General features: G+C 45.7%; 1 long non-coding RNA gene across 3 annotated transcripts in view; it reads right to left on the minus strand.

Annotated features, from left to right (window-relative positions):
* Window positions 1-23,773, minus strand: part of LOC110349782 (uncharacterized) — a 37,678-nt gene extending 13,905 nt beyond the window's left edge. Inside the window, exons 1-4 of one of the 3 annotated variants that reach the window (XR_015439300.1) lie at window positions 18,034-23,773; window positions 17,339-17,906; window positions 1,162-1,611; window positions 911-1,073 (exon numbers count right to left, since the gene is read on the minus strand). This is a non-coding gene — a long non-coding RNA (uncharacterized LOC110349782). Of the gene's footprint in view, window positions 1-910; window positions 1,612-17,338; window positions 17,907-18,033 lie in introns of all 3 variants that reach the window. The other 2 variants (XR_015439298.1, XR_015439299.1) reach the window with 2 other exon arrangements.
* Between the last annotated feature and the right edge of the window lie 352 nt (window positions 23,774-24,125).

Here is a 24,125-nt window from a genome sequence, read left to right on the forward strand (position 1 = left end):
ACAAAAAATAAAACAAATTAAATAAACTGAGGCATAGCTCAGTGAGGGAGCGTCCCTAGGCTTCACCTTTAATTAATTAATTAATTAATTAATTGTTAAAATAAGCTCTTCTCTACAAGTTTGTATTTATGACCCTCTCTCACCACTGCCCCACCCACTAGAGTGTTATTTGCTGATAATGACCTTTTACTGAGCATTTACTGAATCCCATGAGCTGTATAAAGCATGTGTACCCACTCTCTCGTTTAATCCTACATCGATCCATGTGGTAGGTCCTAATATGCCCCATGTCTGGATAGCGAAACTGAGGCATAGAAGTGAAGGTCTTCACACTGCCTCCTGTCATCAAACCTGTAACTAGGTAGGTAGCTCTGTTGGAGGTAGCCACATAGCCATGTAGCCAGGCAGACAGTCAAATGCACGACCACCTACCCCTAAAGACCCTCCACATTGCCCGGCAGCGTTAGCAAGTGGAATCTGGGGGCCACTCTCCGCCACTCCCTTTAGAAAGGTCATCTCATTTGCACTCATAGATTTCCTGCTTACAACCCCACCCATCCACCCACACACACACCGCATCTACACCTGCCTCTGTGAAATGCCCATTTCGCTGCCCGGAAACGTCTTGCCTTTAGTGAGTCCTGACTGTACTCTCCCTCCACCTCTCCAGGTTTCCCTCAGTTCAGACTGATTGCAAATGGTTTGCAAACCCCATGGATTCCAGCACTTTAATGGCTCCCAATTCTGTGCCTGTTCCCACTGTTTTTGAGTTAGGTTGCAGGCCCTTTTCTTCCTCACCTAAATCACAAGATGACCTCTGCTTTTCAAACTTATACAAAGAGATCTCTAAACGACATCCACTAATGCTTTGACCTGCCTGCCTTCAAAACATGAAGTCTGAGTCCTTTACCTTGAATGGGAGCCAGACTTAAGGGCTCTTCTGCAGCGAGACAACATGGCTGAGGTGACTGTACAGGATTTCTGAGGTCAGGTCACGAAATACATTGCCACCTCTCTCAGGGATGGTTCATCCTGGGGATAGCCAGTTGCCATATGTGAGGACATTCGAGCAGCTGTAACCAAACGCAGTGAGTTTCCCCACAGATGAGGGCAAAGCCAAGCAACAGAACCAAGATATAGGAGTGAAGAAAGGAGTCTCACTTGCAGCATGGGGGTGACTGTCACTGAAGTGTCTCCCTGGACAGAGAAGAGCAGGGCTTCCATGGGGGATCCCCACAGACTCGTCCAGGAAAGACTGTCGTCACATGCAGAGCGGGCACATTCACATGCCTAAGCAGGCTCAGTTCAAGGTCCTACATCATGTGCTCCAAAAACTGATGGAGAAAAATGGTTCAAAACATTGAAAAACGTGCAGGGCAGGAATCCTTCTGGGTGGAGAATTTGGTTTGATAATGAGTGAAGTTGACTTTAGTTCACATAAAAGAGTGTGCCAGAGTGACTGGCTGAGTTTTAGCAGGTTCCTTGCATATTTCTCTGGAGGGCCTTCTCAAGCAAACAAACACTTTGAAGGTCATTTAAAGATGCAGCACTTTGGGTGGCCAAGACAGGAGAAACACACGTTCAAGTCCCACTTGGGCAATTTAGCAAGACCTGTCTCAAAATAAAAAATAAGAAAGAACTGTGAATGTAGCTCAGTGTGAAGGCCCTGGCTTCAAATCCTGATATGAATCAATGAATCAATCCATTGGAAGCTGCTTCTCCTCTCCCCCACAAGCAGAGGCAGCTGCCCCAAAAATTACGTACCACATGGCTAACACAGCCAATGGCAAGGTTCCTGTAGAGAACTAGTGATCCATCAACTTAGCACCACTTGGCAGCTAAGACAGTGACCCACCCAGACATGAAAGAGTGAGCTAGCGTCCTCCCAGGAGCCCCGAGAGACCCTCAGCAGAAGCCTCCCAGCTCTGTGGCTCTAGAAATCCAGACTCCTCCTGCCCAAAAGACATGCTGTTATTTAAACCACTGTGCTTTGAAGTCATTCATTGTGCATGGACAATGACCAAACCCTTATCCCTTCTGCACTTATCACAGCTGGGATGTTTCTTAAATGTGTGATGTGACTGTGTCATTCCCTACTCGAAATCCTCTTAGGGCTCCGTCACCTCCAGACCAGCAGCGAAACCCACTAAATCCTCCTCTAAGGCCCTTCAGCCAATGGCCTCTGGCCTCCCCTCTCAAGAGCTCACCTGCGATCTCTTCCCTCCAGCCGCCAGGATCCCCTTTCTATCTGACAGCCTCTCTCTGAGGTCCGTCTTGACCACTGGATCACACACCTGCAAGTCCTTCATGACTTTATTAACATGCTCACTGATGTGGACCATCCATCCACAACTCCAGACCTAGAAAGACTGTCCTCAGTGTATGTCTCCCCAGCTTGAGAACAGTCCCGAGCTCATGGGAGGCATCCCAGAAACAATTTGGTTGCAAGGGGATAAAATAAACCAAAAAAACTGTCAAAGGCTGACTTCAATAGCAATCACAGACTGAACCAAAGAGCAACTCTGGACCCGACACCCGGGTGCCATCTGAAACTGATGGGAACTTGGGACACTGAGAATTCAGGTTCAGAGTCAGTGTGAGAGGTGTGGCTCTGAGAGACACTTCGCATGGTGACTTTAACCACAAGGATGTAGCTGGGACATTACTAAGCCCATGACCTGGAGATCACTTTTTAAAAACACTTTGCAATGGCTGTGTATTTATGCATTTATTCTTCTTAAATTGACGTGTGATAATTATCCATATTGATGGGATTCAGTGTAATGATTCGAGACCGTATACAATGTATATTGATCAAAGCAGGTAATTAGCACTTCTCTTGCATTAAACACTTATTCTTTGAATTCATTTCTTCTAGTTCTTTGGAGACCACATAAGTTGTGAACTACAGCCAGTCTGCTGTGCTGTAGGACGTTAGGACTTACTCCTTCATCCACTGCTTCAGTACCTGTTATACTTTTTATCCTCCCTTCCTGACCTCTGCTAACACCACTCTACTCTCTACTTCTTTGAAGTCAACTTTGTTAGGTCACATCTGCGAGTCATGCCGTGCAGTGTGTGTGTCTTTCTATGCCTGGCTCGTGTCCCTTGGTATGGTGCCCTCTGGTTCCAGTCACACTGCCACAGGTGATAGGATTTCATCCTTGCTAGGGCTGAGCGATATCCACTGTGCATATCCACCACATCTTTATCCATTCATTTGTGGATGAGACCTCTTATAAAATAAAAGCATCTGTGAGTGGGGGTGCCTGGAGGGTCCCCAGGAAGGTCACAGATTGGCGATTGTCTTGCTGAGGTGAGAGTCTTAAAGAAAATCCCAGGGCCGTGGAGCTGCTGCTGCCCAGGTGGCGCAAGGCCCCCTCCCCTGCCCTGGCTCCTCACCCCATTTCCTTTTACTCCTGCGGAACCTCCTGTCCTCTCTGCCTTCCAGTTTTTGCAGGACCCCAGCCATGCAGTCTTTGCTTAGGTGTTCCCTCCTTAGCCTTATTCCCAACCCCCTCACTCCTGTGCAAGACAGGCTGCCCGGGGAATTTGAGCTGGGCACAGAATCCCTGATGGTGGCCACCTAGAAAGTAGGAACCACCCTTTCTTCCCGTGGCGACATTGTCCACGGGGCATGGGTGATGGGCGCGAGGTAGTAAAGACCCCTTTTTCCTTCCACTCTTTATCTGCCATGCATACTTACAGGGCTTGTATCACACGGGAAAAAAATCTAAAATGCCCTGGTTTCACTATGATGGCTTATTTTATTCTCAAGTATTTGCCTGCTTGGCTTAAATTAGTGCAATGTGAAAAATGCTGAGGGTGCAAACACCAACAGCTGAGGACTGAAACACAGGAATTTTACTTTGACCCCAGAGGGTGGCTTCGGTGCCCTGGGGTAGGAAGGGGAAGAGGGTGGAGTCCCCTCTTTAGGCCAGGCGGCCTCCTTCCACCAGGGACAAGTAAGTCTGTGTTAGCCGATCATTCCTGGCAGCAGGCCGGAATCTTCACACCTGAACGTGATGTTCGTTCTTGATTCTGGTGACGCACGCACAAACGGCATCTAATTCTAGGCTTCTCTTGGAGATAGAGAGGAAGGTAGGGGGAAAGAGAGACAGAGAGAGAGACAGAGACAGAGACAGAGACTCAGAGACAGAGAAAGAGAGACCCAGATATAGTATTCAACAGTTTCCCTATGTAAATACCATGGCCAGGTGGCTAGCAAAATTTCTAAACATTTCAGAATCAATTCATAGGGACTGGACTATAGCTCAGTGGTTCAGCATTCGCCTAGCATGTGCCAGGCCCTGGGTTCAATCCCTAGCACTGCAAAATACAAACAAAAACCCCCACAAGCCAGCTAAACTCACTACTGAAAAGCACTTCCTTACTGTCCCCATTTTAGGATGTTATAATCTGGCTCCCAGCACAGCCCCTAACTATAGCAAATGAAGACTAGCACCCCCTCTATAAATAATGGCTGGCTTTTTCTTTTTCTTTTTTTTTTCTAGGAGAGATCTGAACTAGTACACCAAAATCTGGGTAAGAGTGAACATTCATGAAAAATAATCCATAGTCATTGTGAACAAATTAGGTCATTATGTGAGAAGGGTATTAACTCCACCGCCTGTCCTGCCTGCTATGGGAAGTGGGGGAACAGGACTCTGCTCCCTTAGGCTCCTTTGCCTCCAGCGAGTAAGAAAGTGGAGTAAGAAAGTGTTCCATTCACAGGAAAGTGCAATTATCCTAATGGGTGGAGAGCTGCCCTCACCCAGGAAGTTAAGAACATTAAGAGCCACAACCTATACAAAAGTGTTGGAGCAAAGCCAGGAGTGAACTTAACCCAGATAAGGTAGCAGAACCCAAGGGTATAGATTGGGCTGCAAGGCCAAAGCTTGTGGAGCCCAACCTGGCTCTGACTCAAAGCTCAGCCATAAACCCGGCCCTGTCCCAGGTACATGGCCAGGTACAAAGCTATGCAGAAAGAGAGATAAGTCATGTATGGTGCAGCCCACCCCACACATACCCGACAATGCCAACACTTCCCCTCCCAGGCAGAGGGGCAGAAAACAAGACAGAAACTTCTGGGGGAAAAATGAATGCCTCAGAGAGCCCTGCAGCCTGGATACTCGGCCCTGCAAATAATAGCGGTGTCTTATAACTCCTCCTTGTCATGAAGAAAAGAAAAAGTAAGCAAGACTTAATGTTCTGCACCTATATGTTGCATGTGAATTAAAAAATTGAATTATTTGACTGTCTAAACAGTTATAGAGCCCATACTACATCATAGTGACTGGGCAAAGTGATGATGTTACAAAAATCAAAAGGGGAGTTCGTGTCCCCGCTCAGAAAGCCTCTCTGTGGCACATGGCCGCTGAGTCCCTGGGTCACACAGTCCAGGAGACTCACTGGTATCTGTGCGCACATGCATGGCAGAGTTCACATAGCACCAAGCCAAGAGGTAGCACAGGATGGAGGCAAAGCCAGGACTCAGGAACAGGCAGCCTTGTTGGAGTCCAACAAAAGCCCAGATAAGGAAAACAACACAGGAAGGAAGCAAAAGGACTGTGCCACAGCCACCGAGACAGAGCCGAGGGCAGTTAGAGAGAATTCAGAGCCTGGAAGATCTGTCAAGTGATAGAAAAGGAGCCTCTGCCCCACCCTGGTTACCAAGGGAGTGATTATAGCTGCTATTCCTGCTTTAGGGTTCTCGGGGCTCCCACAATCAGTGGTGGAACAAACATAAAACACTACTGATAGCTCATGTTTGGTGGGCCACTAGAAGAAACCAGGCTATCACATTGTGATCCACCCCCTGATTTCACATGGATTCCAAGTTCAGAAATGTAAAAAGAAGAAACACTGTGTATCTTAGCATCAAGGAAATGGAGTGATGGAGCATAGATAGTTGGAGAAAACATTTGAAGGAAGCATAGATACTGACAGTGAATTGCTAGAATAGATTGAATAATGGCTCACTTTTTGGGATATGCTCTTCTAACACTGGGAATCCTGGAAGATTATGGAGATGGTCAGGGCACAGCAAAAAGAAGGGAATTAACCAGTGGTGACTGGCTTGGCTATCTCTAAGATAAGACAATAAAACTTATTAGGAGATCGAAATCAGCCAACTAGCAACCCTGATACACTGGACCTGTATGCCTTTATCCCTCCATTCTGGTCTTTTTTTTCAAATCACATCCATCCATCTAGGGAAATACATTGTAAGTACCTAGATGGCTGAGCAGAGTATCAGGTATAGATAGGAAGGTTTATAAAGCATGACTCCCTTTCCTCACACAATATCAACTCTGTGTTCCATTCCGAGTTAGGTTGGCTAATACTGGGTTAAAATACACACACACACACACACACACACACACACACACACAGCCCTCCATATCTATGGGGTTCACATCTATAGATTCAACCAAATGCACATTGCAAATATTTTAAAGAATAATTGTTTGTAGGTTCCACCACTCAGAGGAAGAGGCCTCCCAGCCACCATTCCACCATTCCCAGACCAGAGGAAGGGGTTTCCAGGCTGCTGTTCCACTGCTCCCAGCACAGAGGAGGTGAGCCATGGGGTGCCAACAGCACCCCCCGCCCCATCAAAATGAGAAGACAAAATGAGAGTCAAACAAGAAAGAGGAGAGAGTGCAGATGACATAAAAAAATCTGTTCACAGAAGTGATGGCAGAAAACTTCCCAAGCAGGGGAAAAGAGCTTGACATACAGATAAGTGAGGCATATAGGACACCACATAGCCTTGATCAAAAAAAATCTACACATAGGCATATAATAGTTAAGATTCCAGAAACCCAACAGAAGAACAAAGTTCTACAAGCAGTTAGAGAAAAGAAACAAATCACATACAAAGGAAAGCCTATCAGAATCACAGCAGACTTCTCAACGCAAACCATCAAGGCAAGAAGAGCTTGGAGTGACATATTCCAAACCCTAAAGGAAAACAGCCTCCAGCCCAGATTGATGTACCCTACAAAACTATCTTTCAAAATTGATGGAGAAATAAGATAATTTCATGACAAAGAGCACCTTAGGAACTTCATGAATACCAAACCAGCACTGCAAAAATTTTTAGACAATATCCTAGGAAAAGACAATGAGGATCACAAGCCCAGGAAGCACAGTAGAATGAATCCATCAGGTGCGACAAGAAATTAAATCTAAAGAGGGAGAATGGAACAAAAAGAAAAAGTCATGACAATGATAAGTCAATATGTATCAGTTATAACCATCAATGTTAATGGTCTCAATTCACCAATCAAAAGAAATAGACTGGCAGAATGGGTTGAGAAGCAAAATCCAACAATATGCTGTATACAAGAAACACACTTAATTCAAAATGAAACTCATAGACTGAAAGTTAAAGGGTGGAAAACAATATTCCATGCAATGAGAACCCAAAAATAGCAGAAGTAGCTATCCTCTTTGCAGATCAAGTGGATTTCAAACCAATACTGATTAAGAGAGACAAAGAAGGACACTACATCCTTGAAAAGGGAACAATCCAAGAGGAAAAGATGACAATCATAAATATCTGTGCACCAAACACTAGTGAGCCCAACTATATAAAACAAAAACTAACGGACATGAAAAGTCATATATGCACTAATACAATAGTAATGGGGGACCTCAATACCCCACTGTCACAAATAGATCAACTAGACAAAAAATAAGTAATGAAATCGTAGTAATGAAATCGAACTCTTTAACAAATGAACTTAACAGATGTTTACAGAGTGTTCCACCCCACAAAATCAGAATACACATTCTTCTCAGCTGCACATGGGTCATTCTTCAAAATAGACCACATGCTTGCTCATAGAACATGTCTAAGTAAGTGCAAAGGAATTGAACTTATCCCTTGTATATTATCAGACCATAGTACGATGAAATTGCAGATCAATAGCAAAATAAACCACAAGAATTTCATAAACACATGGAAATTGAACATCATACTTCTGAATAACCAATGGGTCACAGAGGAAATTAAAGAAGAAATCAGACAGTTCCTTCAATTAAATGACAATGACAATACAACATATCGGAATCTGTGGGACACAATGTAAGCAGTTTTACGAGGGAAATTCATAACAGTGAATACTCATATTAAGAAAGCAGAGTGAGCCCAATTAAACAACCTGATGCTGAACCTCAAGCTTCTAGAAAAAGAAGAGCAGGACAAACCCAAAGCTCATACAAGGGAGGAAGTTATGAAGATCAGAGCAGAAATCAATGCAATGGAAACCAAGAGAATGATACAAAAAATTAATGAAGCCAAGAGTTGATTCTTTGAAAAAATAAACAAAATTGACAAACCCTTAGCCAACCTTATCAGAAAAAGGAAAGAAAAGGCCCAAATCCATGCAATTAGGAATGAAAAGGGTGAAATTACAACAGACCCAGCAGAAATCCAGAGAATCATCAGTACCTACTTCCAGAACCTATACGCCAATAAGATGGACAACACAGAAGAAATGGACAGATTCCTAGATACATATGAATTACCAAACTTGAACGAAGAAGACCTAAAAATTCTAAACAACCCAATATCAATCAATGAAATTGAAAACATAATTAAAAACTTACCAACTAAGAAAAGCGCAGGTACTGATGGCTTCACTGATGAATTCTACAAAACTTTTAAAGAGGAACTACTGCCACTACTGTTTAAACTCTTCAATGAAATTGAAAGGGAAGCAATACTCCTGAATTCATTCCTGGAAGCAAGCATCACCTTGATCCCGAAAGCAGAGAAAGACCCAACCGAAAAAGAGAACTATAGGCCAATCTCACTAATGAACATAGATGCAAAAATCCTTAATAAGATACTAGCAAATAATATGCAGAAGATCATTAAGAAAATCATACATCCTGACCAAGTGGTATTCATCCCAGGGATGCAGGGATGGTTCCACATATGCAAATCAATCAATGTAATACACTATATCAATAAAGCCAAGGACAAAAACCATATGACTATCTCCATAGATGCAGAAAAAGCATTTGACAAAATCCAACATGCATTTATGATTAAAACCCTACAAAAAAATTGGAATAGATTGGACTCTATCTCAATCTGATAAAAGCTATCTATGAAAAACCAACAGCCAATATCATACTAAATGGTCAAAAACTGAAATCCTTCACACTAAAATCAGGAACAAGACAAGGTTGTCCAGTATCACCACTCCTGTTCAATATAGTTCTGGAAGTATTAGCCATGGCAATTAGACAAGAGAAAGAAATAAAAGGAATAAAGATAGGAAATGAAGAAGTCAAATTGTCATTATTTGCAGATGACATGATACTCTATATAGAAGACCCCAAGAATGCCACCTAAAGTCTTCTAGACTTAATAACCAGATTCAGTAGAGTAGCTGGATACAAGGTCACCACACAAAAATCAATAGCTTTCCTCTACACAAACAACAGACTCACTGAGACAGAAATAGGGCAAACAATTCCTTTCACAATAGCATCCAAAAAAATGAAATACTTAGGAATCAATCTAACAAAAGAAATCAAAGACCTCTTCTCCGAAAACTATAGCACTCTGAAAAGAGAGATTGAAGATGATATCAGAAAATGGAAAAACATCCCCTGATCCTGGGTAGGAAGGATCAACACAGTGAAAATGGCCATACTTCCAAAACTACTGTATAGATTCAATGCAATCCCAATTGAAATCCCAGCAGCATACTTCATAGACCTTGAGAAAACAATCCAAAAATTCATTTGGAACAAGAAGAGACCCAGAGTAGCAAAAGTAATTCTAGGTAAGAGAGACATGACAGGGGATATCACAATCCCCAACTTGAAACTATACTACAAAGCTACTGTGATAAAAAAAACAAAAAAACAAAAAAAAACAGCATGATACTGGCAAAGAAACAGACCTGAGGACCAGTTGGAACAGATTAGAAGATGCAGAAACAACACCAGACACACTCAGCCACCTCATCTTCGATAAAGGAGCCAAACACCCTCACTGGAGGAAAGATAGCCTCTTTAATAAATGGTGCTGGAAAACTTGGGTTTCAACTTGTTAAAGATTAAAACTAGATCTATATATCTCATCATGCACTAAACTAAAATCTAAATGGATTAAAGATCTAAATATTAAAATAGAAATGCTGAATCGGCTGGAACAGAGGTTAGGTAGAACTCTTGAAGACATTGGTGTAGGAAAAGACTTTATGAACAAAACCTCAGTTGCCCATGAACTAGCACAAACTATCAACAAGTGGGATTTCTTCTTATTAAAAAGCTTCTGCACAGCAAGAGAAACCACCAACAGTGTGAAGAGACAACCCACAATGTGGGAAAAAATTTTCACCTGCTGTTCATCAAACAAAGTTCTACTATCTAGACTCTACAAAGAACTTTAAAAAATCAGACCTCCCAAATTTAAAGACCCAATCCAAAAATGGGCATCTGAAATGAACAGACATTTCTCAGACAAAGAAGTAGAAATGGCAAATAAACACATGAAAAAATGTTCAACATCACTAGTCATTCAAGAGATGCAAATGAAAACAATGCTGAGATTCCACCTTACCCAGAAAGAATGGCTGCTATCAAGAAATCAACAAATAACAAATGCTGGCAGGGCTGTAGGGAAAAAGGAACTCTGCTCCGCTACTGGTGGGAGTGTAGACTGGTGCAACCAGTGTGGAAATCAGTATGGAGATACCTCAAAGAACTAGGACTGGAAGTCCCATTTGACCCAGCTATTCCCCTTCTGGGTATCTTCCCCAAAGAATTAAAAGAATCATACCACAGTGATATATGTGCACCCATATTCATAGCAGCACAGTTTGTAATAGCTAAAGCTTGGAAACAGCCCAAATACCCATCAACTGGAGACTGGATCAAGAAAATGTGGTTTTTATATAAAATGGAGTAGTACTCAGCCATAAAAAGTGAGAAATTAGAGACATTTATAGCTAAATGGATGCACATTGAGGCGATACTCTTAAGTGAAATAAATAGGACACACATGTGTAAATATTGAATAGTTTCTCTAGTGTGAGAAACTGAAAGTGTAAATAAGGACTAAAAGGTATAATAGATAATGTGAAATAGGAAGAAAAGGGGAAGGGAAAGTGGGAGAGGTAGGGGAAAGGAAAGAGGGGAATGGAATTCATATGAGAAAATTAAAAAATGGAAACAAAGTCTTTATAAATAGGGAGGGATGGAGAGGTTGAAGGGAGGGCAGGGGAAGGGGGAAAAAATAAGAACCAAGAGAGATTACGTAAAGGTGCAAATTTCCAATGATGAATGTCATTATATTGTATACCTAAAGTGTACCAATAAAATAAAAAACAAAGTAAAAAAAAAGAATAAATGTGTGTATAACTGAACTTGTACAGACATTTTCCTTATCATTATTCGCTAAATGATACAATTATTTATATTGTGTCGAGTATTATAAGTCATCTAGAGAAGATGTAGACTATACAGGAAGAGGTGCACAGGTTCTAAGCAAATAGTACACCATTTTACAGAAGAGCCTTGGAGCACTTGCAGACTTCAGTAGCCACCAGGAGCCCATCCTTTGTGGATACCTGGGGACACCTTTGCATTTAAAATCTGGCAAAAATGAATAGTGATGTTGCTCCACACCCATAAACTAGGCCTTGGCATGTGAATGACTGCAGGGGGAACGTGGGCAGCAGAAGGTTTAGATTTTATCAGTGGGAAAGGTGTGGCAGAGCCACAATGCAAGCAGAAAACAAAAGACCAAGAAAGACTCCTGAGGGTGAGTCTCTAAGACCCAAATTGAAGGCTGGGAGGAAGAGTAGGATTGATGTCGCTATGGGTTGCATGTGTCCCCAAAGTGTGTGTGTTGGGGACTTCACCCCTGATGCAACAGTGTTGAAAGGCGGAGCCTAATTCGAGGTCTTCAGGCCTCCCCGGGGAAGGAACTGATGCTGTTACTATGGGAGTGGGCTTGTTATGAAAGCCTGTCCCCTCCTGCTCTTGGCTCTCTCCTTCTGTTGCTTTCCACCTTCTGCCATGAAGTGATGCAGCAAGAAAGCCCTCACCAGATGTGAGTCCCTCGACCTTGGACTGCCCAGCCTGAAGAACTGTCAGGAATGTCTTTTCTTCATAAATTACCCAGCCTATGATAATAGCACTAAATGAACTAAGAGAGATGTCTTCGCACACAGACAACAACAGTACAAACCACAGCAGATCTAGAGAAGCCAACAGCCAGAAAGCCTCCGAGAGTCACTTGTCTCCTGTCCTGCTGCCCCTAGTCCCAGCTCCACGAGCACAGACAGAACCCTGGACAGCCCACTCCTTGGGGACCGGAGGAAAGGAGATTGTAGGGCCAAGAGTCACCCCTCCTGTGGGCTGCAGGACCCTTGAGGACAGGCCCTGTGTGCCCAAGCTGTGTCCTGCCCAAGGCAGGACAGGGTTCCCCAAGACCACCTGGTGGCTCTGAGTCATGTGGTCAGAGCTGGAGAGGGCTGGGGATGCTCCACCCTGCCATGGCCCCCGTGTCTCTCAGATGGCCCATGGCCCAGCTCCAGGGCCTCTGCACACCCCGAGATCACAGTAGTCAGCCGGCCTGCTGGGAGCTGCAGTGATGAAAGGACCCAGCTCACAAATAAGCCCCAGGCCTGACCATGCAGAATAGCAGATCTCAGACACAAGAGTCATGGTTGCAGCACTGGACCCAGGAAATGCTTTGCCAGAGAACATGGCCTTCTGCTCTAAATCAGAAAGTGCCACTAGCAGACAGCAGAGGAAACTGCACTTGTCAGAGGAAAAGGTGGGGCAGTGTTGCGTCTGGAGAAGCTTTCTGGCCATCACCACACTCCTTGTTTTGTGCCACTGCCCGAGGACAGCCCCTCGTGGTGGCTCTGTAGAGGCTGCAGACTGACAAGGACGGTGCATCTGGATCAGCAGCTCTCTCCGAGGTCACTGGGCTCCAGAAATGGAAACATAAAGGGCAGTTGCTGTCATGCAAGCAGGTGGCTGGCTCTGACCTGGGGCCGCAGGGGTGAGAGATTATTTATGTGGCCTGAGAACTGCACAGAAGGTAAATGCTGTGTGAGGTGTATCTGTGTCACCTGGGAGTATCGATGTGAGAGCTCAGGAGCTGTAGCTCCTGGGTGTCACACACACACACACACACACACACACACACACACAAACACACAGATAACACTACAGAGAGCCAGGAGCAGCCACGCACACTCCACACCCCCTCTTTTGTAGCATCCACAGTGCTGTCTCACTAGCGAGCTATCAACATGTGTGTACTGAACGAGGAGGGAAGCCGGAAGGAGGGGCTGACGATAAGGAAACTGGCGCCTGTGCATCTAGGGTCTGGTCTGAGATTCGGGAAGTGGCCCCCCAGAAGCACCACGGAAGTGCTCAAGAGGAACAGGCCTCAGACACTAGGAGCCCAATGCAGACAGAGAATCCTTGCTTGCTCAGAAGGAACCAGAGGCCCAAGAGAAATTGCTTCCAGCCTCGTCATCTGACGGCTTGCAAATAGGAATTCCCGACGGGTCATGGAAGGTTGATTGCAGATGGACATTATTAAAGACTAAGAGATGTAGAAAATAAAAAGGGAAACGTTCCGCACACTTATTGCTAAATGACCTTGCAGGCATGTATGTGTGTATAGATACAGCATGTTTGTTATACGTATATATGCATATACTCTGCATGATCTATACACGAAAAATACATACATCAGGAAAGGAAAAACTTGCATAAATGTTCTAATACTAAATTTAGTAAGATATCATAAGATTAATACAATTTACCTTTGGCCTCTACAATCACAAAAAGTGCTCAAAGTAGTGGCCATGAGCTTTAAGACATTTACTAGTATGGTGAACTGCTGAAGTATGTATACGTTTGGGGGGCAGACTTTATGTACAGTATGTACATAGTATAGGTCATATATATATATGGTGTATATATATACTATATGGATATAGTATAGTATATAGTGCATATAGATGGTGTATGTATATATATATATATATATATATATATATATTATATGGAGCCCAGTCTGAGAGAGAGAGAACATCTCCAGGTAAACAAGGGCATATAATATTTAAGTGTGCATCTAGAATGTGGTGTATATCTGATACCCAACATGTATCTAGTATATAAATGTTCATGTATGTAAATGTGTATGGCATAGAGAGAAAATGACAGTGCATGCACTGGCTATTTTCAGGTGGCCAATATTCTGATCTAAACAGATTTAAAATGTCAATACTGTGAGTGGCTATCCTGATTGCCACCACTTGAATTCTGGAAGCCCTTCCTGGGATTGTGATGAAAAACACTGAAAATTCTGGTGTCCGATGGTCCCCTCATGCCAGCTTAACCCTAACTGCCTGAGCCCAATTAGCGGCAAATCAGATTTCCCCTTGGCTTCATCTGATGAAGACAGCTTTGGCAGCAGCATCTGCCTGCGCCAAGTCAGACAAAGAGGCGGGGCAGAAGGAGGCTGCAGAGAGCCGCAGGGAGCAAAGGGCAAGGCAGAGGCCCTGCGCCTGCCCTGGCTCCCAAGGCGGCAGCCAGAGTGGCTTCCCCCCATCCCTGTTGCCTTTCCACGCCTCCCCTCCTCTCTGCCAGGCTGCAGCTTCCTCCTGCATCCCGCTGCCCCTCCCTCGGTGTTGATGTCTTCATTTAAGAATGAACTTTTTTGCGCTGAGTGTACAGGTTTGCTAGTGATGCTGGTGAGAATCCCACGTACCAGGTGGAATCCTAGAAAAACAACTTGATGCTCTTGGTCTCTGTCTGTTTCTGCTTCTCTGCCTTTCTGCAACGCACACTCACACTCTCACACACACACTCATACACTCACACACAGAGTCCTGCAGGTGTGGACGCAGGTGCCAGCCACAAGAGGATGCAGGGGGCAGGGGGCAGCCATGGTGCGGGGCACCCAGGACAGAGACGAGCAGCGCTGGCATTGCATGAAGCACACCCGGCCAAAGCCTCCTCTCTCTGGCTCTCAAGGTCAGAATAATAGATTACCAAAGAGTGGAAAACTTTCCTCTGGTCAAGGAAGGAGAGAACAATGCCCCACCAGGCACCAGGTCCTTCCCAAAGGAAGGAAATGCACAGTGTGGTGTCCCCGGAGAGCCAGCGTCTGCATTGGCTCCCCCACGGATGGCTCTGAAAAACAATAGATGGAGACACATTCACAGATCAGACCACAGGACAATGACTTTGAAGGTGTTTGGATGTAGAAGAAATTGTCCCAAACATTACCATGGTTCACAAGAACCAAACGGTGTTTCGTGGCAGCTATTTTTTCTTGAATCCCTTGCAAATTAAGGTGGACAAATGTGCTCATGAAATAAACATTTCCCCATCTTCATAAACCACCGATAAGTAGAGCAGACCAACTAGTCCTTATCTCACTTCAAAAATCAGAGGACCGTTGTAGTAGTGGTGCACAGCTATGATCCCAGCACTCTGGGAGGCTGAGACAGAAGGATGGCCAGTCTGAACGCAGCTTGGACAACTTAGTGACTTTGTAAGACCCTGTCTCAAAAATTAAATTAATTGACAGGGCTTACAATTGGCTCAGTGTGAAGACCCTGAGTTCAATCTCCAGGACCATCTAAATAATCAAATAAATATTTTTAAAATTGAAAAGTAAATTTTATTTTTGAGCAGTGCATAGAATCAGTCCTCACACACCCTGACGCAACACGGAGCTGTTAACCACCATGACTCTCAGAAGAATGACGCTGGTTTCCAGGGACTGTGTCACGTGACTCTATAATGATGTCTCTATGCATCAAGTCTTGACTTAAAAGATACATAACTCAAAAACAAAAGTACACTTTCTCTGTAAAAGATGACACTTAAAAAACAATCCCAGCCACACTCACTAGCTTGAAAATGTTTTGGGTCCTCACCTTTTCCTGGGTAATCGAAAGTGTTCAGAATAAAACCGGACCCATGAGAACTGTGTGAGTGAACTCCCAGCATTTAGATCTCACTCCCAGCACAGTTTATTCCCAAACAAGTCAGCAAAGGGGTTGCCAAGTTACAAGCTCATACCCTAGATGCAAAACATCCAGGGAAGACAGCCAGAAATAGAGTTGGAGATTCCAGAAGTGCTTCCAGTGCCTGCCTGCTGCTCACCCCAATGCTGCTCCTTCCTACCCCTGGCCTCCTGGCATCTCCTGGCAGCTGCCAGCCCTGGAAACCAGTCTTTCCGGTTCCTGTGCCTCAGCCACCTCTGAATGTCCACATTATGGGCCTCTTTCCCTGGGGGGACTGCAGGGAGTCACCAAGTGAGGTGCTAGGGTGCAACCTTGCAGTCCTGGCTAGAGGGAGGTCACACTGCCCCAGGAAGCCACGGAGGGCTCAGGCCTACCCAGAGATTCCTGTGTCACCCCCGCCCTCCTCAGAATGGAAGGAACCACCCCCAGCCCCCTGAGCCGGGCCTTGAATGCCCAGCTGGGGCCTCTCAGCTGGAGTTTTTCCTCCAAGTTATTTATCTTTCCCTGCAGTTTCAGGCCAGTCACCCTCAACGCTGCTGCAGTTCCTCAGTCTTTGCAGAACCGGGACAGACGACTGTTGATTTCCAGATGATTCATGCTGCTGTTTACAGCGGAGACTCGAGGAGGCCCAGTGCCTCCCTCTTCTGCTGCCAGTCTCAGAACTAGCTGGAGGGATGCAGGGAGACCTGCCCAGGATCCCCTGCTGCCCCCGCCAAGCTCTGCAGCCCACCAGGTGCAGGGGGAAGAGGGAGGGGCTCAGCTCCTCCACCTCCACGAATCCAAATTCCTGGCCCTGCCTGAAATTTCACAATTGAGAAAGGAGAACCAACAAGGTCATAGTAAGATGTGGGTAAGACAGACTTCCCAGACAGCACCTGCTGGGTAAAATACAGGTCATCCAGATCCTTCTTTGCAATATTTTTTTCTCAATTATAAGATAATTTAAATATGCAGAAAAGTGCAGAAATAATGGATAAAGGCCTAGGTAAGCACAAATCAGCATTAGCATGTTGCCATGCTTACTTCAGATCGAGAGAGAGAGAGAGAGAGAGAGAGAGACAGAGGGAGGAAGGAGAGAGAAATGCGATCAGTCAGCCAAGCATCGGCTCCCTAGGACCCAAAAGCAACCACCTGTAGCCCAGGCAGGTTCTCTGCTGGGCCCTGCTTCCCCAAGGAGCCCCTTCTGCTGCATGTGGAGCCCAGCTGTTACCTGGGACTCCGGCCTGCTCACCAGCTGCCTCCCCACTGCACACTGTGGCAGCTTCAACCCCTCAGGCACCAGCCCCTGAGCCTCCACCTACCTGAGTCCCTGGTTCCAGGCTGCCACAGGGCTCCGATTCCACACCCCAAGCGTTTATTCACAGGAGCGACTCAGAGGGGCATAGAGCAGTGCCCTGCACTGTTATCCGCACTGAGCGTGCAGAAGGAGCTGGGTGAGGCTGGGTGGGGTGGGGTGGGCAGAAGGAAGACAGCCCCTGCCCCAGACCCCGGGCCCTGCGGGGGAAGAGAGGGGCCTGGCGGGCCGCAGAGGCCCTGTGTGTGCAGAGCGGGCCTGAGAGGGGACTTTGCGCTGCCGGGCCCAGGCCACGGTGCACCTGAAGATCCCTGGTCCCTGAGTTTACCGGACTGTGGGGGTTTCCAGTGATGACAGTAGCAGCCCGCACCCTCCTCATCCCTCAGCGGAGGGTGAGGGCAGCCTAAGGCCCGGAGGCCTGCAGCTCCTCGGAGCCCCGTCTGCGGCCGAGGTGAGTCGCAGCCGCGCGTCCTCGCCTTGTCTGCAGAGTCGTCTGCCCGCCTAGAAAACAGGGCCGCGGCTCCTCCAGAGGACTTGCTGCCTTGATTTTCCGGAGGATGAAGCTGGCCCAGAGGCTGTAAAACCGTAATAGGAACTGAAATGACACCCTTTCTCACTGTACCCCACACCCTGACTGTTTACCAGAGCGCAGGAGGGAGGGCCTGACCCCTGCTGACCCCTGATGCTCTCTGCTCCGCACACCTGGCAGGAGCAAATTCACTGCGCTCGGTGAAGAGCTTATCACCCTGAGAGCGAAAGCCGTACAAAACGGAGGTCTTCCCAGGCAGGCCACAGAGCAGCACTCCATCTTCCTTCCCTCCGCTCCCCTCTGTGTACAAGATGAAGCCCAACACGGGCCAGAGAGGAATTTCTGGAAGTACCAGGATTCTCAGCAGCGATTAGACTGCAGCACAGACTCTGCATCGCCAGCAGAGCAACAGGGGTCTGGGAGGACACAGAGCATTCCAGGCAAGCACTGTTCCAGAAATCTGCCTGCTCCCCTCCGCGGCCCAGCGCTGCCCTGATGGAGTTTGCTAGGGGGGACAGCCACCAGGTTCCTGCCCACCTCACACACAGGCTGACTTGCAGGCACCAGGGCTGGAGAAGGGAGGGAAGCAGCTCCAGTTAGGCTTCAAAAGAGAGAGCAGACCCCACAGAAAGGCCATGGACGTGCACAGGAAGGAGGGAGGGATGGAAGGAAAGGGAAGGAAATTTGTCAATAATTAAGCTACCCAAGGAGCCAGTCTTGTTTTTTTAAACAATAAGGATGCCACCTTACCTGGGTCTTTGCCATCCTCAAGTCCAATCCTTTTGTTTCCATGTTGCCAATTCTTACGGACTCCACTTCCTTTGCTCAGCCACCAGAAGACTGTACAAGGCGTGTTCTGTGTCTTACGTTAGCTACGGAGCTATGTCTGCTGCTCAGGAGCTTCTAAGTCCAGGCCGACACTGGCCATCACTGCCACTGGTGAGGAAGGACCTGCATCTCTCCTAGCCGGAAAGCAGGCAGGCCCACCTCGCTGCAGACACCACCCGGGCTGTGTGATGCTATGATCGATCACTGTGATTTCTAATGAGAAGCAGGTCTTTTGGTCTTGGTGCCCGATTCCTGGCACCGAGCTCCCCAAACCCTTGGCATTCCCTGATCAATATGGCAGTATCTTTGGTCTTAACATTTGGTTTTTGACCCAGTACCTGACAGCTGACACAGAGCTCCAGAATTGCATAGGATTTCCTGGGCAATAAGACCCTCTTTTGTTCTAATGAGCAGGTCTTGGATGGGGCCCGGTCACTGGAAAGACTACGCCAAGAGAGAACCTTGGAACTCTCAGCCCCACAAGGCATCCTCTGGTAAGGGAGAGAGCCGGGGGGTGAGTTCATCACCGGTCACCCTAACACGCTGAAGCCTCTAGAAAAGTCCCTGAACTGTGGGGTTCAGGGAGCTTCCGTACTGGTGAATAGGAACAAACATGGGTGCAGGGAGGATGGCACTCCGGAGAGGACTCGGGATCGCTGTACCCCTTTCTCCTCTGTCAGCCCTATGCCTCCTCCCAGGTGGCTGTTCCTGGGCTGTACCCATTAGTAAGAAGTGGGTAAAGGAAGGAGAGTTTCTGTGACCTCTGTGATCAAACAAGAAGGGGACTGTGGGGGCCTTGGATTTGTACCCCAGCTGAACTGAAGTCGTGAGTAAACCGGAAACATGCAGCAGTAGCTGGTGTATGAGGCAGTTTTGTGAAGCTGAGCTCTTCACCTGCAGGGTCTGACACTATCTCCAGGTAGGTGGTGTCGGAATTGAACTGTACGATGGCCCGGTGTCAGAGAACTGATGAATGTGGGGAAATCCCACATATCTGGTCACAGAAGCATGCTACGTTGTCATCTTTTTTTTTGCATTAAGCAGTTGTATGGGGGGGGGGTGGCTCCAAAGAATTGTTGCTTTTCATAAATTTCCCTGTTTTCCCTGAGGAGAGAGCATCCTTGGTCCAGACTGTCTTCCTGTCACCTTAGTAAAGACCTCAAACACCATAGCTGCTCACCAGGGAAGAGCTGAGGTTTGAAATTACAGGAATCCTGCAAATTCCATGGCCTGCAATTTAATCTAATTTTATGTCATTTTATTTTATTTATTTTTTGTGGCCTTAGAACTCAGACTGTGGCCTTCCCTTGCACAATCCAGGCAGGACTCTACCACTGAGTCACATCCCCGGCCCCACAGTGACCTCTAATTTAAAAAGAAAAGCAGGGAGGAGAGCAGGAGAAGGAAGAAGAGGAGAAATTCTTTGGAAAAAAACAAGAACTGTGGTAGGGCTTCTCATCTCTTTCCTGATTAAGAACAGCAAACTTAGCGCATACCAGCCACAGGCAATAGCTATTGATAGGGCTTGAAAAGAGAGCATAATGGAGATGGTGTAAGGATGAGGGAAAAAAATGTTAAAAATAGACCCTGATTGTCTATTACGAAAAGAGGATGTAAAGAACAATACTAAGTAGAAGACATTTAATGTATTTGGAGGGAAATGCTCTGTAAAATATAAGACATGAAGACTTTATGGGTAAAACAAGTGTTCGTTGCTCTCTAGAATAATATAAACACAGGGCATACAACATCTCAGAAATAAGAGCAATGTGTATCTTGGTTATTGTTTTTTTTTTTTTTTTTGGTACCAGGGATCAAACTCGGGACCTTGCACTTGCCAGGCAGGTGCTGGAACCACTGAGCTAAATCCCCGGCCCGGTAATCCTTTTTTTAACCCAATGTTTTAAACCCATAATTTCACTGTAATAGAGTCATCTCATCTCGCTTACGTTAGTTTCCTCATCTGAAGAATTGATCAGAAGATGGAATTTTCCCTCTATGATTCTGGGAATTGTTGTAAAGTTCTAATAAAGTAAGAGATTGGTGCACAACTTCCGAAAGTTAAGAATGTCACTAAAAAGGTTGTTATGGAAATACAGTCATCGCTACCTAGAGGACTGATCCAGGACCCCCCCACATAACCCAGATCTGCAGATGCTGAAGTCCTCTATATAAAAGAACATAGTATATGCATATAACATAATCCTCTGTTATAGATCATCTCTAGTTTACATAAAACAGCTAATACAGTGTAAATGCTGTGTAAATAGTTGCTATGCTCTATTGTTTAGGAAATAAAGACAAGGAAAAACATATTTTTAGCACAGATAGAATTAAAATTTTTTTTTGATTCATGGTTAGTTGAACTGGCAAATGCAGAACCCACAGATGCAGAAGACTAACTGTAAGCATTATTTATTATACTAGATTTCCTATTAGAGTAACTGAGAAAATATTGGTTTGTATAGAAAGAAAAAAGAGCCTGTAACGGCAAGGTTGAAGACAGACAGAATCCAGGCTTTCCACCAGTGCCCCCCACCCCCCGCCGGCTTACTTGGGTTTTCTCTTCAGGAGGCTCATGGAGAAGCTGCATGATGGTGCATCACACAGTTTATTTCATGTACAAAGACATTTCTTGAAAGCAGTTTGAATGAGGGTGGGAGAGAGTTAATCAAAGAACACTGAAAATAATATTGCAAGCTTTGTTATTATGTGAGAAAGCCTCCTGCAGCCAAGTTCCTGGAGAGGAAAAAAAGTCTGTGTGTGCGTGTGTGTGTGTGTGTGTGTGTGTGTGTGTGTGTGTGTCTGCATACTTACAAAACTCTTAGGGGTTGTGTATTTTAGGATGACCTTTCTCCATTCATCTTTCCTTCCAAAAAAGGAAGTGGTCCTAACGCAAGCTGCACAGGTCTCAGAAATGCTCAAGCTCCTTCCTCCTGCTGTGCCCAAGGAGCAGCCGAGGGCTCGCAATCCATCCTTCGGCACCCATGGCATCTGCAGGAGCAGGTGTGGCAATGACATGGGTTGTTTGTTTTTCAGGGTCAGATTGACACATTTCTAGGCTAGGGCTGGGGGTAAATGCATCTATTTCATTTCCAGTTGTCTGGCGCTCAGTTCCTGTGCATCAAAGGCAGGTTCCTGCATGCTGCCATTCTACACCCTTGGTCTCCTCCTCTGGGCTTGTGGGAATTCCAGAGGTGAGAGGAGAAGAGAGGAGCAGAGAGGAGAGGAGGGGGTGGAGGGGAGGACAGGAGTGCAGAGCACGGGAGAGAGGAAGGCAGGGGGCAGTGGGTGCTCTGGGACGTCCCCAGCTCATTCCAGGAGCCCCTTCTCTGGCACATCATAACCTCCCTTTCTGCAGGCCTGCTTTGCCCCGGCATTGGGAATCCAGCTTGTTTACACAGCTCATTATTCTGGCTTTGCAGTTGCTATAGGAACCACCAGGGGTCAGTTTATAGAAGCCAAGGAAGTCCTTCTGGGAAGTTAACACTAGCTCTTACACAAAGTACAGCAGAAATTAAAAGCCCAGCTACCAATGGAAGAAACACACTGTAAAGCTTCCTATGAGCGTAAGCATCATTTGGGGCCTAAGACTTCACTCAGGAGGCCACAGTTTGTCCTTTCTGAAAGGGCCATTCCAGAACAGCTGATAGGAGAGAGATGGTCTTCCAACTGTATTTTCCTCTCTCCTCTGCCCCTGTGCCTGTCTTAATGGCCTAGAGGTATTTGTTCATAAAAATAACAAGGATGACTACTAGGGTTCATCCAAGCAAGATACTGCTTTCATTAATAGGGGTATTGAGAACCAGAGAGATCTTTATGAACATTATGGCCCCATCTTTCTCATGGGGATAGTGGCGCAGCAAACTAATTTCAAGGTCCAGCCAAACCTACCAGAACCCCTCTCCTTCTGCTGAGCATGCTGAGAAAACTCCTAGGATGCCCAATCAGTAAAGAATTTCCAGGACTACACAGCCTAGCTACCCTGACTTAACAAATATAAACTATAGATGCCCAATTGAATTTGATTTTCAGAGAAACGATTGTTAAATATGACTCTTGGATGAGTTCCATTTGACAAATTTATTTGGACAAGAAAAGTTTCCAGAAACAGGCAGCACTCTGGAGGGAAGTTGCTTCCAAATGTTCCTTCACCCCACCACATGTGCAGGCTGTATTTCTAGCCAGAGAAAAGGAAGTGACATCCAGAAACAAAATGATTGGCTGTACTCAGTATTTGTCTTCATGACCATGTTTCGGCAGCTTTCAGCCTCTGGTTGGCGGGAAGTCCAGCTGCTATGATCGGGGGAGACTCAGTTATTTAGCAAACTCTTAAATTAGGTTACAACTTGGTTGCAAATCAAGGTAGGTTTTAGTTTACCATATGTGGAGGGCATTTTGGGTCCAATTTTATCACTCAGGTGTGGAAACAGAGTCAGACCAACCCTATCAATTTCACACAATGAATAAATTTACATCAGTATATGTCCTATGCGCTATTTGGGACTTATGTACACTAAGTCTATCTAACTTACTCCAAATCTGTCCTAACCTTCCTCCTCATGGTCATTGTGGCCCCGCAAAAGTACAACATGTGCTCCTCTCTTACAAGAAAATAAAGCATCAAATGCTCATTCAGGATGGTGTAACCTTTGCATCGTCCTACTGATCATGAACAAAATGAAAGGAGGTGATCATAAAGCAGAATCAAGTCAGCCTAGCCACATACAGGTGAGTGCACTAATCTTTCTTCAGATCCAAACAAAATTCACTTTTTTTTTTCTGGTACCAGGGATCAAACTCAGGACCTTGTGCTTGCAAGGAAGGTGCAGTGCCACTGAGCTAAATCCCTAGCCTTGAAATTCACTTTCTAAAGGATAATGATTTTCTTTTTTGGGGGGGGGTCAGGAAAAAGTGTGTGTGTGTGTGTGTAAGAAGTGAATAGCATTTGTTTCTGAGCATTAGCTTGGGAAAGCCCAATGGGGCCAGCAGACGGTCTACGTCTCTATGCCCTCTTGGTTCTTTGTGTGCCTGGTATCCAAATACACACACTCATAGACCAAGAGAAAATGACATTTGCATTTATCAAAGTAGCATTCTTCCTGGCAATGTCTTGTGCTAAGAAAGATTGGCTCCTTCTTCACCAAGAAGGCTGGATCAGTGAAAGTTTTACTGTGTTTTGTAGAACTGCTAGAGAACCTACGCCACCGGTTATAATGCAGTAAACTATGATAGCTTTATGTCCATCTTGACCCTGAATCCACAAACCCAAAACTTAAGACAGATGAAGAAATCAGGAAGGGGATTGGGGTGTAGCTCAGTGGCTTAGTGGGCACCTGAGGCCCTGGGTTCAATCCCCCAGCACAGAGGTCGGGGAGGGGGTAAGAAGCCCAAACCTCAGTGAAAACAAAAGAAAAGGCAGCAATAATACATTCTG

The sequence above is a fragment of the Heterocephalus glaber genome, unplaced genomic scaffold (genome assembly GCF_053883595.1).
Source record: "Heterocephalus glaber isolate CG9 unplaced genomic scaffold, H.glaber_assembly_v1.0 deba00001472, whole genome shotgun sequence".
Classification (NCBI taxonomy): Eukaryota; Metazoa; Chordata; class Mammalia; order Rodentia; family Bathyergidae; genus Heterocephalus; species Heterocephalus glaber.